Genomic DNA, 16294 nt, shown 5'->3' with positions numbered 1-16294 from the left:
TGCCTATGGAGCAGCATCCCACTTGTTGGATAGCTGCAGTTCACACTGAATATAGCATCCATTTTCCATCCATGTGGTATCATCCCAGTCCAGTTAAATCTCCCCACTCTTCTCTCTGGTTAAACATATGGATAGGCACTTTCCTGATATCTCTTTACCCAGCCTCGTGGACATGTGCATCCTGAGGCAATGTAGCAATTCTGTATAATGACAATCACTTAATCCTGAAATAAACACAGTATTTGAGAGATGTAGTTACATTATGAAAATTGACACACCAGTCTTGCAAACTGACAAATCAAATGACAAACAAGTTGTCAGCACATGCACATCATTTCTCTCACTAAATAAGGTCTTAATAAATAACCCCACATATGTTGAGGTACTCACAAGTAACTTAAAAAAAACTCAGATGTCTCCCATGCACTGCAATCAGAAACTGCATGCAAACAAAACCAAGTCAAAACCAACATGCAAACAAAACCAAGTCAAAACCAACAACTACACATAACAATACACATCACAGTGTCGCCACAAGCAAGCCCCTAAGGAAGAACACCACATATTAAATATCTTGGTCATAGAAGACTCTATCGTGAAACACACAGATGCCCCCCCAACAAGCTTGGATAAACAGAAGGTGAGAGTCAGTTGCCTGTCAGGGCCAGGATTTGCCAGATCACACAGTCACTCTGGTCTACTCAGCCTCAAGTACCAGTGTACCTCAGTCATAATCCATGTGGGTGTGAATGACTTGCAACATACCTCCCTAGACTATATGAAGAGAGATGTGATGGACCTCTCTGAATGTGTGTCACAAGCTGGTATGACCTTCACATTGAGCAGCATTTTACCCCCACCAAGAGTGATACCACAATACAACAGAAAATTAGTGGATTCTGAAATTGGCTTAGCTAATGGTGTCATTCCAAGGGGATCCAGTATTCATTAGCCTGGGATGACATGATCAACAGACCATGCTGCTTTGTCAGAGATGGTCTGCACATGTTGCCGCTTGATGTAATCCATGCCCAGCTGACTGAAGGCAAAATCCTCCACATAATCATCGATAGTTACAGCTCCCTAGCCATGAAAACCACTCTGCATACCTAAGGTTATTACAATCGCATACCATACAGCCCAAATAGGAAATATAACCAACCAGTAAAATGCAGGCTCAGAGATTCCTGGGATTTTTCAGTGCAAATGCTGTGGAACAGCTGGTATGCACTCCTATTATAGGAGTTCCAATATCTTTGACATAGTACTCACAAACATGGAAGAGCATTGCACCCCCCCCCCCCATGTAATTTCCTCTCTGGTAAGATCGGATCATAAATCGGTCCACTATGAAATAAAAGTAACAATAGAACCTCCGTCAAACCCTAAAGAATTTCTCCAAGTCAAACTACCTTCTATTAAGTGATACCATAGTTAATTTTATAGCTCCGACTAACCCTGAAAACATGGAAGCCTATGCAGAAGTACATACAAATTCCCTGTACAGACACTTGAAGAACTGCATAGAAACGGCAGAACCTGACCAAAGTAAACCCATGTCTAGCAGGAAAACAGCTATGATCTTTCTCAGCCAGCCAGCTAGGAGGGTCCACAAAGACATTGACAACAAAAAAGCCCTGATAGCTGTGGGTTCTGGACAAAACAATGGAACTGCCAGTAGCCACTGGTAAATAGAGAACAGCAATGTGGTTTCCCTATACCAGGAAAAAGCTTGGAGAGGAAAAATAGACTAATCTGTGAAGTATCTTACACATGGTTGGATAGATTTACTTATAATGCTAGTGAGACTGTTAGACCTGTAGTTGCTAAAGTCTATTGCAAGGCCACACTTGTGGTGGGGGGCAATTACAACTTTCTCAAAGTTTCAGTTATACTGCCTGTACATTTAGTAGGGATTGGTACATGTAATTTAACAGTTGCAAACAGCAAGTCTGGAATTTTATTGAGACCTACTGAGCTTGTGCTGTCAGTTTTACAAAGAACAAAATCCAGTTGAGCAAGTGTGGTAAGATGTCATATAATCAGGAAAAGAATTTAGATGGGAGATGGAGTGTGAAGAAGCAATGACGATAGCGTTGAGATATGTCACCAGAGGTTAAGTTCAGAGCAGAACCTGGTATTAGTTTTAAACTTCCTTCCCAATATAGCTGGAGAAGTCTTGTGGTTGTCCTTAGTACTGGAAGAAATTCTAAGTCTATAATTGGATTTGCACACTCTGTATGGATAATACTATGAAATTGGTTTTATAGTTTGATAGATGAAAGTTTTTCTTTTTTCTTTTTCCTATTTGAGTTCAATGGATGCTTCACTTTACTGGTTATTTCTGAATTTATTACTGTTCTTGTGACAGATGGGAAAATCCCTAATACACAGTTGCTCATAGGGCAGTAGATCTCAGAATCTAAGGTGCATGCTGAAACAAGTGTAACATTATGAATAGGTTGGCTTGCTTGTATATGGAAATTGTGCTTGTTGACATATCTGGAACAAGTAATATGTTGACTTTTAATTCCAAACTACTGGTGGAAGTTTATTGGTGGGGGGGCTTGTACTGAGGGTGAAAAAAGCTTGGTGATTAGATTTTAACAGGGAGGTAGATAATTGGGTAGAACAAGAAGGCAGTGTGCTTTATAAGGACAATGTGAAAAAGGTCAGCACCAGATGATAATTGATATTAAGGAGTTGATATTTATAAAGCTGAGGAATAGTCAAAGTCAAAGTAAATGCTACAGTTCATCAGATATACACAGCAGGACAAGCTGAATGAAATTATGTTGCTTTGCCCCCCATGCAAGACATAACAATGAACACATAGCTTGAGTGACAGTAAGACTAATGCACATACAGTAATATTTAAAATATTAACACAATAAATTACCACAATTGGACAGGAAGACATTAAATAATAATATACTACTAGGTATTGCAAAACTAGGACTTCACATTGTGATTGCTTAGAACATTGCACTTCATCAATTGTAGTATGATATATTCTGATGTTCATATTGCACATGTATAGAGTGGTGGAAGTAATAGCATAAGAATTCAGGCTAACTGTACAAGTTATTGAAGAAATTTGCTAGAATGATTACTATATCTGATACTTCTTAGCAAGCCGCATATTGCTCTGATTATTCACTGTCATGCCTGGAATTCAAGTTTAGCAGCCTTATGGATAGAGGGAAGAAGCTCCTGTTCAGTCTAGATGGTTTGCAGTGTAAGCTGCCATTCCACATGTCCAAGGAAAGGTGGAAGTACTTGCCATGGGCAGGATGAATGGGATCATCGATTATCTTCCTAGCCCTTCCCACACACCAAGTCTTGTGCAGATCATCCATGGATAGGAGTGATGAAACAATGACTTTTTCCACTGTCCTCACTACCCTTAGGAGAGCCTTGCAGTCAGATGCTTTGCAGTTACCCTACCAAACTATGATGTTATTTGAGAGGATTCTCTTGATGGTCCTCCTGTAGAAGGCTTTGAAGATGGACTGAGACAGGTTTGCCTTCTGCAGTTTCCATAGGAAGTGCAGACATTGTTGTGCCTTCTTCACTGTGTGGCTAATATAAGTCGACCAGACTAGGTCATCTGGTATGTGCACCCTTAGGAATTTGGTGTTTTTCACTCTTTCCACTGCTACCCTCTTAATTTCCAGAGACTGATATTATCTCCTGAGTCCTCCTGATGTCCACTATTAATTCTTTGGTCTTGTTTACATATAAGGCCAGATTGTTGCTGCCCCACCAGCCTATCAGATGCTCCACTTCATCCCTGTAGGCTGTTTCCTCACCATGTCTGACAAGACTTCTGACAGTGGTATCATCGGTGAACATGGTGATTTTGTTGGATTCATGATTGGCCATGCAGTCATGTGTCAACAAGGTGAACAGCAAAGGACTCAGGACTTAGCCCTGAGGGACACCCATGCTCACTGCAATACAGATTGAGCTGTTATTTCCCGCACATACTTTGTGGGGTCTGTTGATGAGAAAGTCCAATATCCAGTTACATAGGGGGGTGTTGATGCCCAGCTGGATCAGCTTTGATATCAGATTCTGGGGGATGACAGTGTTAAAGGCAGAAGTAAAAATCATTCAACAGCATTCTGACATAACAATTCTTGTTCTCTAGATGTGCCAAGGATTCATGAAGTGCTATAGCTATTGCATCAGCCGCGGTTAGATCTATAAGCAAACTGTAATGTATCCAGTGTTGCAGGTAGGCTTGAAGAGATACAGTTCTTGATCAACCGTTCAAAACACTGCATTACTGTTATAAGGGCAACTAGGCAGTAATCATTTAGGCTGGTCAGTTGGGATTTTTTGAGTAAGGGAATGATTGTCATATTTTTGAAGCAACTGGGTACAATGGCTAGTTGGAGGGATGTGTTGAATATATATCACTTAGTACAGTGGATAGTTGGGTAGCATAGTATCTTAGAACTCTTTCCATAATATTATCAGGACAAGCTGCTTTTCTTGGGTTTACTCACCTCAGGGTCTTCAGAACATCAGATGTTGTTAGACATAGCACTTCCTCACCCTGTTTGACAGGGAGCTTATTTGGCACAGTGTTGTTCTCCATATCAAATCTACTGAAGGAGGTGTTTTGTTTGTTCAGAAATTCTGTGTTGTCATCACATGAGGAGGATGCAGGCCTGTAGATGGTTATGGCTTGAATGCCTTGCCAGAGACATCTGGAGTCCCTTTGGTCAGAGAAGTGTCCCTGAATTTTATGTCTGTATGTCCTCTTAGCCTCCTTTATACCTCTACTTAGATTTGCTCTGGCCACTCTTAGGGCATACTTGTCTTTTGATTTAAATTCTGCATTTTGTGCCTTTAGCAGCTTATATGCTTCACTAGATAGTCAGGGTTTCTGATTAGCGCACATGGTGATACATTTGATGACTATTATGTCATCAAAATATTTTAAAATACAAGTCATTAAAGATTTTGTATACTCCTCCAGGTCAATATGGTGGTTCATTACAGCTGGATCTCTAAACACTGACCAGTTCGTATAGTCGAAGCAGTCCTGTAGTGCCAAACCTTTTCTCTCAGGCCATATCCCTTCTTGTTTGGTTGTAGGTTTGCCTCTTTTCAGCAGTGGTGTGTATGCAGGAAGTAGCATGATGGCCAGATGTTCTGAGTTGCCCAGACATGGATAAAGTACTGCTTTGTAGGCTAGGTTTACATTTGTGTACACCTTATCCAGAGTGTTTGCCCCCTCTTGTTGCAAAGTTCACATGTTGATGGTAATGGGGCAATACTGACTTCAATTTAGCTTGACTGAAATTGCCTGGAATTACATGGCAAACTCAGGGTTCTTATTCTGGAAGTCATTTATTGACATATGCAGAATGTTCAATGCCACTTTGGTATTAGAACTAAGGGGATGTAAACAGCTGTTATGCTCACTCCACTGAATTCTCTAGGCAAGTAGAAGGGTCTGCATTTTAATGACATGAACTCGATGCTCTTTGACCAGTGAGAGGCAATTATTTCACAGTCTGTACACCACTTGTGGTTGATATACACACAAACATCCCATCCATGAGATTTGCCACAGAGAGACTGATTTCTGTCAGCACAAAATAATGACATCCCCTCCACATATACTGTACTATCATTTATACTGGAGTTCATCCAAGTTTCAGTGAACACAAGTAAACAACCATTTCTCACCTTAGATTGTGTGGAAAGATCCATCATTAAATAGTCCATCTTGCTCTCCAGTGAGCATACATTTGCCAGTGCATGAAGGGAAGTGCAGGCCTGTGTGGATTTCTTTTCAGTGTAGCCTTAATCCCTGCTCTAGAGCCTCTCTTTCTTGATCTTTCACATCTTTTCCTTTTAATTTGTTCCCCATGTCTGATTGTCAATTGGTTATATAGGTTTAACAAGTTTCTGCAGTTTTACTATCTTCTGGTAAGATTCCAATCTGCCTGGAGTGTGTTTGAGTTTACAGGCCTCTCTGCTAGCAGTTCATCCAACATGCAGCACAGAGAAATATGAGATCAGATATTCAGAAGAATCTCAGCATTGTACTTAATAAAACCTTCATTTCTTGCCCTTATATCTGTTTTTTTTTCTGTTTCTGATGAAAACCAAGACAAATAGTGAACTTTTCTGTAGGGATCCAAAGAGCTGCTGCCAGACAGGGTGCCGCCATTTGTTTTTTTAAAGCCTGCCTTCACACAAATCTAAGTGTTTGTCCTTTAAGTGTCTTATGTGGTCAGCTTAAACTGATCTATTCAGTTTTTACTTTTTTTTCATAACAATGAAAGCAATGTCCCCAGCTTCATGACAATGCATAATATAAACGTTCCCTCCCCAATAATGTCTGTCCTTACTGCAGTGTGAATAATTTGGAGTTAAATGTAGTGGGTCTCCCTGTTGTATTAACATTCCCTAGTGCTAGGGAGAAGCAGTTTGCTAGCATTTCAGTTTGACCCCATGAAGCTATGAAGAGGGTTCATGGGGAGGAAGGGGTCTAAACAATCATTATCAGTATCATAGTTTACTCTGTCACAATTGATTTACTTCTAAACATCAGACCTCATATAACAACTTCATTTCCGCAAGATGAAAATAGCAAAAAATGAACAGTGAATATTTCCCAGGGTAAGTAAACACTTGCCCAACATGCCCTTTTCTCAACTGTACTGTGATCCTGGATCTGGTATATATAGTTAGGGGGTGGGTGGCTGTAGCCCCCCACCTAGGGGGGTATTACTAACTTTGGCGTGTGTTTCATGCAAGACTGGGAAAAATTTGCCATTCGGGAATTTCAGCTTTCATTATTTTCATCTTGCGGAAATGAAATTTGGTTATATGAGGTTCGATGTTTAGAAGTAGATTCTTTCTTATATATGGGTGCATGAACAAACAATCTTGCTAACCTACTGTTCTGTGGTCATATATATATATATATATATATATATATATATATATATATATATATATATATATATAAATATATATATATATATATATATATATATATATAGATATATGTGTGTGTGTGTGTGTGTGTGTGTACTTGCATGCACAAGTGTGTCAGTGTGGATGTGTGTTCTAGTGTATCCAGTAATGTTCCCTTCTTAATTTCAGCTAAGGGGGTAATTTCAGGGCCTACACCATCTAGATGGTTAAGGTTAGCTTACATAGATCAGTCATCTTTAGGAAGGAACTTTAGCTACTGTATACATTGCCAAAACAGAGAAGGCAACTAAACAATGATTTATGGTATGTTTAGCTTCGTCCATTCATTATGCCTTTTCTAAATATGGAAGGCCTTCATACATGTTTATGATGGGTTACTTCAAAAGAGCATTAATTATTTCCATCACCATCTTTATTTCGGTTTCTTTAAACAGCATTTGTGGAACTACTAACTGATCTGTTCACACTTTGACAAAGCATTTTAATGGGATAGCTGCCAGAACTGCTGGTACATTTGTACTGCTTTTCATATTTTTATTTATTGTAATGTTATTTAATTTACAAATCGTGTCTTGGTGTTTTTAAGACTTCTAGTTTAGGAAAGAAAGCAAACTCTTTGTTTTTCTTTAGTGAAGCCTAAGGGAGATTAGTTATTATATTTGTGACACACCTAGAAACTTTTTTGTACTTAAGAAAAAAGCAGCCCAAGGTTTTCTTGAGACAGGTGCCAGAATGAACTGCTACTGTTAAGTGAAATCTGATTCTTGAGTGTGGTGGTATTTTTATGAAACCTGATTTGAGTGATGGTATTTTTTTTTGTTTTTAATTTTTATTTTTCCATTTGCTTTACTGTACTACTATTTTATTTAAAATAATGTTTTTGAATGTTAAAATTGCTAGGTTAGAACAGAAATAAAGCTTGTAATTATTTTTCTGGGGTCTGGGAGATGTTGGCAACTACGAATTATGGAAGATGGTCTTGTGCTTAACGGGAAAAGGAGAACCAGTTTAAAATTTTCATGAGATAGCTGCCACAGCAAATTGGTGTGTGACAATCTGATTTTTTGATCCAAGGTTATACACATATATTTTCTTTTTAATGAAGTTTTATTGCATTTCTATTTGATTAGAAGAAGTGAGTGTTTTAAAAGTTCTAGGTTAAGGAAGACATAAAACATTACATTTGTCACTGACATGTCTAGGGAGACTTAATAATTGTCAATGATCCCTGGGACAGGTGGACAGTAGGTCTCTCCTTTGATAATCACATTGCCACAGTAGTCAGGAAATCCTTCTATGTGGCACACCTCATCACAAAAGGTTTCTCATCCAGAAAAAAAGTGGTCATTGTTCCCCTCTACTCATCACTCATTAGACCCTTTATAGAGTACAACGCCCCTTTTGGTATGTACCTCACAAGACATCTACAATGACTGGAAAGGCCGCAGAAATACCTCACAAAGAGGATTACTGGCCTCAAACAGATACCCTACGCAGACCGTCTCAAAAAATTCCAGCTTTACTCTGTCGCATATTGCTTACTCAGAGGTGATCTCTGTCTAACTTACAAAGCTATGTCAAACCCAGAGCTGTTGGACATGCTCCACTTAAAGAAATCCCAATCCCTCTGAGCTACACACTCTAGGGATCTAAACCTTGTCACCACAATAAACAGAACATGCCAGAGGGATAGATTCTTGTCCTACAGACTTCCCATACTCTGGAATAAACTACCTATGTCAAACAAAGCTCCTCATTAGCACTCTTCAAAAAAAATCTTGATGATTGGATGGGAAATAGGAAATTCATCCTGGGGATCACCTCTGTGGCTCTGCTCGACAGTGGCACAGGAAAATAATTTTCTTGAGTGGCAAAAGCCAGGGTACCTTTTTGGCTGGGCTTGTATAGGCCCCAGGGCCGATAGCCTAGTACCTACCTATGAACAATGCAGTATATGTTTTTTAGTAAGAAAGAAAAACAATTCAAGACGTTCTTAAGGAACCTGCCAGAAATACACTGCGGTATGTGAAAACATCTGTTTTCATTTTTGCTTGTTTTTCTTTTGCTATATATTCCTGTATGGCTTTGAGGGTTTCCATTTTTTACTTTATTATATTCTTTTATGTAAATATTCTTCATGACATTTTAAATCATCTATGTTAGGATAGAAAGCAAACCATTTTTTTTCTTTTTGTGAGGTCTAGGGGTGATTACTTGTTTGTGAATTGTAGTTAAGGATTGAAACTGATGACCATTTTCCACAATGAGGTATTTTTATCTTGTATCGCTGGTATAGACCTAGTAGTATCTAAACATTATTCTTCACCTCATTTCTTGCCTTCCTCCACATTCAGACCCCACTAAATATTATTCTTTGCCACATTTCTTGCCTTCCTCCACATTCAGACCCCACTAAATATTATTCTTCACTTCATTTCTTGCTTTGCTCCCCATTCAGACCCCAGGTCCCTCTGATATCGTCTTCCTCCACATTCAGATCCCAGCTCCCTCTGATATCGCCTTCCTCCACATTCAGATCCCAGCTCCTTCTGATATCGCCTTCCTCCACATTTAGACCCCAGCTCCCTCTGATATTGCCTTCCTCCACATTCAGACCCCACTAAATATTATTCTTTATCTCATTTCTTGTCTTCCTCCACATTCAGACCCCAGCTCTCTCTGATATCACCTTTCTCCACATTCAGATCCCAGCTCCCTCTGATATCACCTTCCTCCACATTCAGACCACAGCTCCCTCTGATATTGTCTTCCTCCACATTCAGATCCCAGCTCCCTCTGATATCCACCTTCCTCCACATTCAGACCCCAGCTCCCTCTGATATCACCTTCCTCCACATTCAGACCCCAGCTCCCTCTGATATTGCCTTCCTCCACATTCAGACCACAGGTCCATCTGATATCACCTTCCTCCACATTCAGACCTCAGCTCCCTCTGATATTGCCTTCCTCCACATTCATATCCCAGCTCCCACTGATATCACCTTCCTCCACATTCAGACCTCAGCTCCCTCTGATATCCTTCTCCTTCCCTTTCAGTCACTGGTAGGCAAAATATGCTTGTCCAACTCCAGGACTCTTCTTCCACTCCACTACCCTGCATCAACATGGCTTAGCAGTTATGGTAATGAAGAAAAAACAGTCCATTTGTATCCTCACATCAACACTATTTAGCCAGGTCTTCTCAAAAGGCCTACCTTCTACTTGCTGCTATTCTGTCCCTTATTGGCTGCTCTGCCTTTCTGTATTGATGTTGTCCATTATCCACTTCCTCCATCCTCCTTGGACACCTGATGTGGTGTCTCCTTTTGTAACTAATTTTCTGCATCATACTTTCCTCCTTTTTCATCTTCCTGCTAAACTTTGCTTAATAAATATTGTCATTTTCATATCTTCTGTACCTGCTGCTCATCTTTCAGTGGAGTTCGGTCTGATTATATTTTGCCTGAGCTACCATTTTCCTCTCATATCCATGTATAGCTGATGTCCAAGCCTTCTGATTTGTAAGGTCATTATCTACCACTCTCATACAGCTGGACCCCCTAGTGTATGGGTTGTCTGCAGCTGAGGCAAGTTATTTCAAACAGCTTCTTGACATGTGAGTCGGCTGCCATTTCTGTTTCCACCATTTTCCATTTAATATAGGTGTAGAGTCCATATCAATTTCTCTAGCATCCTTACCACCACTCACCCATACTCTGTCCAGTACCCTGATTTGTTCAAATTATCTCGACTTCCTCAACCATCTTCCCCTATTTTTTACATTCTGCAAACAATCTTTGTATAAATATGAAGCACATCAGGAATTGTGGCAGCCCAATATACCCAACCATTCCTGCTTATCCTCAGTGATACTGAATATACTATGCCTTTGGCCACCTGCTTTTTTAAATTCTAGAGTATTCATGTCATTCTTTTCTTCCGACCCAGACCATGAGCACAAAGTCCTCCAGGCACTTCATTTACATTCTTGCTATCATAACACCTTTCTGTAATGCTCCTCCTCAAAATTACTGAATGATTTCATGCACCAGTAGCTGTAGAGTTTCAGTATCTAGTGCCTTGACTTTTCATTCAGAACTTACTGTTCTACCTTTTCTATGTGCCCTGCCTACCTGACAGTTAATAAAAGGAACATCTAACATTGATTTCTTTATTCACCTTTCAAAAATGAAATATGGTCGTGTCCTTCCACCCTCAGACAGATGACACTCATATTCTTACACCTGAGATGTGGGTCTACCATTACTCACATTTTGATACCAGTGAGTTTGTTCTGTAGTGTTAAGTTCCTTCACCTCACATCCCAGCTACTTGTTCAAGCTGCTTGAATTATTCCTTCTACTATTGCTGCTTTTTGTGACAATACTACTACACTTTTGACTTCTATTGACTATGCTCTGAATGTTACCATTTCTACTACCAGACCCTTGAAGTGCTCAAGATTTTGTCAACTTTCACATTCATACTGGCAATTTTCAGCCAAGTATAATACCTTCACCTAAAAAATTCAACAACTGTTTATTCCACTATGAACCTCACTACAGCAGTAGCTGAGAGTGGAGCAACCTTCCTAGCATCCATATTGTTGTGCAGATAAACAGCACTCCCTTTTCTTAATATATCTAGCATCTATTGTCAGCATGACATTTAACAACATTTATGGCCAATGGGTCACCAAGATTTTATGTAAAATATCATCCATGTATTATAACATATGAACATTAAAAGATAAGAATGTCTACATCAAATCTTTTTGTACCCATTGCTAATACTGAATTTATCATTAATTAATATCATTCTGACAAAAATATTGAGAAAATACATTTCATTTATTTAGCAGTTTCTTAACCATGTAGGAGGACTTGTCAACTGACCATTTTCAGCCTTGAGCATGGCTCAGAAAGGAGTATAATTCATTGAGCAAACAGCAATGTGCATAAAGAAATACGGCAGGAATCACATTAATCTGTAACAGTTACATGAATAAGAAAATCAGTCACAGTCCTGTAACACCTTAAAGAAAAAAAATCCATTATTTACATGGGAAATTTATAAGAAATTTACATGCTCGGCACCAACAGTTACTATGTTCCTGGATAAATCTGACCACCAGTTGGTAATGGTCACTATGAGGGTAAAACCTAAATGCCAACAAAACCCATCTGTGTTTAGAGACTAATTTAAGGTAATCCTAATATGGCTAACCGATGACCTAATGAAATTTAAGTGCCCTCCTTACTTTGATGACCTCCATTTTGTATGCTGTCACATATTTGAATAATTTTTATGCCCACCTCAAAGCATGCATCAAGACATCTGTCCCCATAAGACCCAAATATAATGCCAAATTCAAGAATAAACCCTAGAGTGGAAACCTAGTATAAACAAAGTATACAATAAGATGAATAATCTCATAGCCAATAAAAGCAAACTTACAATTTCAATATCTAGATGTGAACTCAGGAAGAACAACAAAGAACTCTAAAACAAAATACAATTATCCCAAAGTAAAAAGAAATTGAATATTGGTACCTATTAAGGACAACCACAAAGCCTTCTTCAGCTGTGTCAGAAGTCATAGAAGTAATATGCTGCAATGCTCAGAGTGAGCATAGAACATCAAAACTTACCCCTGAGGACATAGTTAAAACATTATCAGACAATTTTAATTCTAACTTTATTACCCTGTATCCCAGTAACTTTCCATGACTTATCAGATTACCCACACCACTCCTGCTGATCACTGTAGAGTGGATCAGGAATGTTATCTTCAAGGCAAAACACTTGTTCCATGAGTCCTGCTAATGTCCCAGGCTGACTTCATGACAACACCAGAAACTGTCTGCAGAATCACAACTAAATCTATTCAAACACAGCCTCCACACTGGATTTGTGCTAGAGGAATGGATAACTGCACTAGTCATCATGCTCCACAAGGAGGGCTCTACTACTGTTTCATAGCATCATAGGAGATTGCTAGGCTATTGATCCAGAGGTCATTGTCCATGTCCAGGAGGATTGTAGGTGCTGTCTCTGGGCAAATACCCTGCTGCATACCACTGTAAAAACATGTCTTTTGTAATTTGTTTGTATATTGATCATGTCTAAATTAACTAAATGTATCTGTAATTTTTCTATGTGGAGCTTTTCTCCCCAGGCCTCTGCTAAAAAAGGGCCTTTTCGGCAGTCAGACACCCCCGGTTAACAAATGTAAAATAAATAAAAATAAATTTTAAGCCTAGCCATTTCAACCCAGATTAATACTGTAAAGGTACTGGTCAGTCCCCACGATTGCATTTAGTGATGACTGACCATGTCAGGGAGGGTTTTGGGCACTATCCCTGGTAAGAATTTACAGTGCCCCATCCACTCATCAAGGTTCATCTCAAACAGTGTCATAGACGTGCTCTGTTTCACATGTATTGGTAACCTTTTCCAAAGACGTGGCAGTCACCTGGAGATAAATCTGTCCCTCCAACATGTCCTATTTAAACTGAAGGCCAGCAAATTAGTACAAGACTAATTGCCCTCATGGGCCATTCCAAGCCCAGCCAATTACCCCATGTGAGAATCAAACCCTGCACCTTGTGCCTATAAGGGTGAACACCTTAAACACTATAACAACCTCTTATAGTCTTACCAGCACTTTATTTGCAAAGCAATGGAAAGCATCATTATGGAACTTATTTACAAGGCCATAGGCAGTCTGCATCTCTGGGCATATGCCTGTTTGGTTTTGTTAAAGGCAGATCCTGTATCCTGAATTTGTTGGGGTTCTTTAAACAGATCTCTGAAGCATTAGACTCAGGTAAATCAGGTCACACACTGCCTACCTGGATCAGGTCAAGGCCTTTAATAGCATCTCACATTTTTGCAATATCAAAAAACAAACTAATCAAACTAAATGGAGACCCAATGGGTAGTAAACTGGCTCACTGAAAGAGCCTAATCTATTGGTGGAGAAGGTACTTCCTTTTTGAAAAGAGTTGATACCATAGGTGTCCCAAGGGATCAGTTCTAGAACCCCTTTTGATTGGTATTTACATTTTTTATGTCAAGGCTGACATCAAGGACCTGTGACTGATCAAATTTTCAGATGACTGCAAACTTGGAGCTATCATTGGCTCCTGATCTGACTTCCAAATTCTTCAGGTGGGACTAACATACACCAATAAGTGGTAAATGGATTGATGTCTATTTTTACCCTCTTTTAGAGCTTAGGATTATGTTCAAAGTTAATCATCTTAAGCTGTATAGCACAGTGGTTAAGGTGTTTGCTTCACATGTATAAGGTGCACGGTTTGATTCTCATCTTTAGTTTATTAAGTAGGTGGGAGTTTCTACAGTTCTTATGGCTCTGGTCACATCTGCAACTATACCATCTGTAATAATGCCATTATTTAGGTTGTTATAAATATTATTAGTTACTGCATAATGTCCCTTTTCAGTTCCAAAGCCTTTTCAAAAGCCATAGTGAGCATCAAACTACATTTGTTTATGTGATCAAATGTATGGTTGCATAATATTTTTGAATATTGTGTATTAGGCATAAATTGTCAATGGGACAATGGTGTTGTTGTTAGAAGGGACTTGGAATTTGTTTGTGCGAAATATAACTGCATGCCTGAATGGGATAGGCACTGTAGTTGATGTCAACGAGATATTAAACATGTAAGCTAGTGGTTTATCAATATATATTGACATGATTCAAAAGAACATAGGATGCTGCTTATTTAATCTAGCACCTGACATAGGATGCTACTTATTTAATCTAGCACCTGACATAGGATGCTACTTATTTCATCTATCACCTGACATAGGATGCTACTTATTTAATCTAGCACCTGACATAGGATGCTACTTATTTAATCTAGCACCTGACATAGGATGCTACTTATTTAATCTAGCACCTGACTTCATCCAGTTTAAGAGGTTTGAATTTCCTTTGCTTCATTCATTTGAAGTAGAAGGTTGGGTTGATTTCTGGTAAAGGACATTTCAGTGATGATAGACAGGTGTTAATCTAAGTAGAGGACAGCTGATTTAGCAGCCATCTGATGTGGGATTGTAACTGTTGATGTTAGTAAATTCTGTTTGAAATCATTTCTCAACTTGCTGCAAAGGTAGTGTGATTTGACAAGGTAGATTAGCACTGTGTTTGGTTAACTGATGGATTTCTACATTATTACAGGACAAGCTGTTTGAGCTAACTGACTGTTTTTAGCTGTTGCCCTTCCTGGATGTCTGTTTTGCAGATGTTTTCAATTCTAGATAGCTGTGATGAATGGTATTGTTACACAAGTTATATTCCATGATTTGGGACTTGAACTTCAAAGCCTTAAGGACAATACAGGGGTGGCTGTATTAATTGTTGGTGGCAATTTTTTCAACCTTATAGCGTGCCTCCAGTTTATAACTGTAGCCTGAAGATTGATTAGGATAGATGCACCTTACAAAAGAGATGAGAGAAGGTAAATAGTAGCAAGACTGGGTTTGGTGGTGTTGACAAGGACGTTTTTATGCCTTGAGCATTCCTAATTTTTGGTGAGTCTTCTTTATGTTATTTTGAAAAAGCAGGAAAAATTTAAGACCATAATCTATAATCACCCCAAGAAGTTATGTATTGGAAACTACTTCAGTTTTAGTTTTGTTTAGTGAAAGGATTTTGAAATTTGATTTTCCAGGCATGTGTAACTTGGGGAAAATAGCAGCAACTTTGTTTTTTTAGGATAGAGTAGTAGCTGGGCATTATGGGGCCATTTCTCAATAGAGAAAAATCTTCTTGCCTGATATAGAGGAGTTGAGGCAAGTTATTGGATGCACACAGAATCATCAGCATATTGCATAACAGAGGTTGCATCTATGGAGGTACAGACATCATTGATAAAGATATTACAGAGAACAGTACAAGGGAGTCTATAATGGGGTTCCCCAAGACTCCATCCTTTGACCCCTTCTACTCAACGTTTTCACTAATAATCTCTATCAAGCCTGTCTTTACTCCTCTCTAATACAATATGCTAATGACCCTACAATAATTTCTACCTCTGACAATCTACTCCACCTTCTCACCCTTACCCAAGAATCTCTCTACTCAGTTGAAAAATGACTAACATCCAACCAACTCCTTTTTAACCAAAAAAAACTAAACTCCTCCTCTTCCTCCCTAAATCCCACCAAAAACCTCTAATCCACCTCCAATGTTACCTCACAAAATAACTGAACTATCAATATTGTACCCCACGCTAAACTATTAGGGGTTATAATTGATAATCAACTTAAATTCAATCTACATATCCAAAACTGC

Source organism: Protopterus annectens, chromosome 8.part1 (assembly GCF_019279795.1).
Source record: "Protopterus annectens isolate FY-2018-M chromosome 8.part1, PAN1.0, whole genome shotgun sequence".
Lineage (NCBI taxonomy): Eukaryota > Metazoa > Chordata > Ceratodontiformes > Protopteridae > Protopterus > Protopterus annectens.
This window is presented reverse-complemented; position numbering follows the sequence as displayed.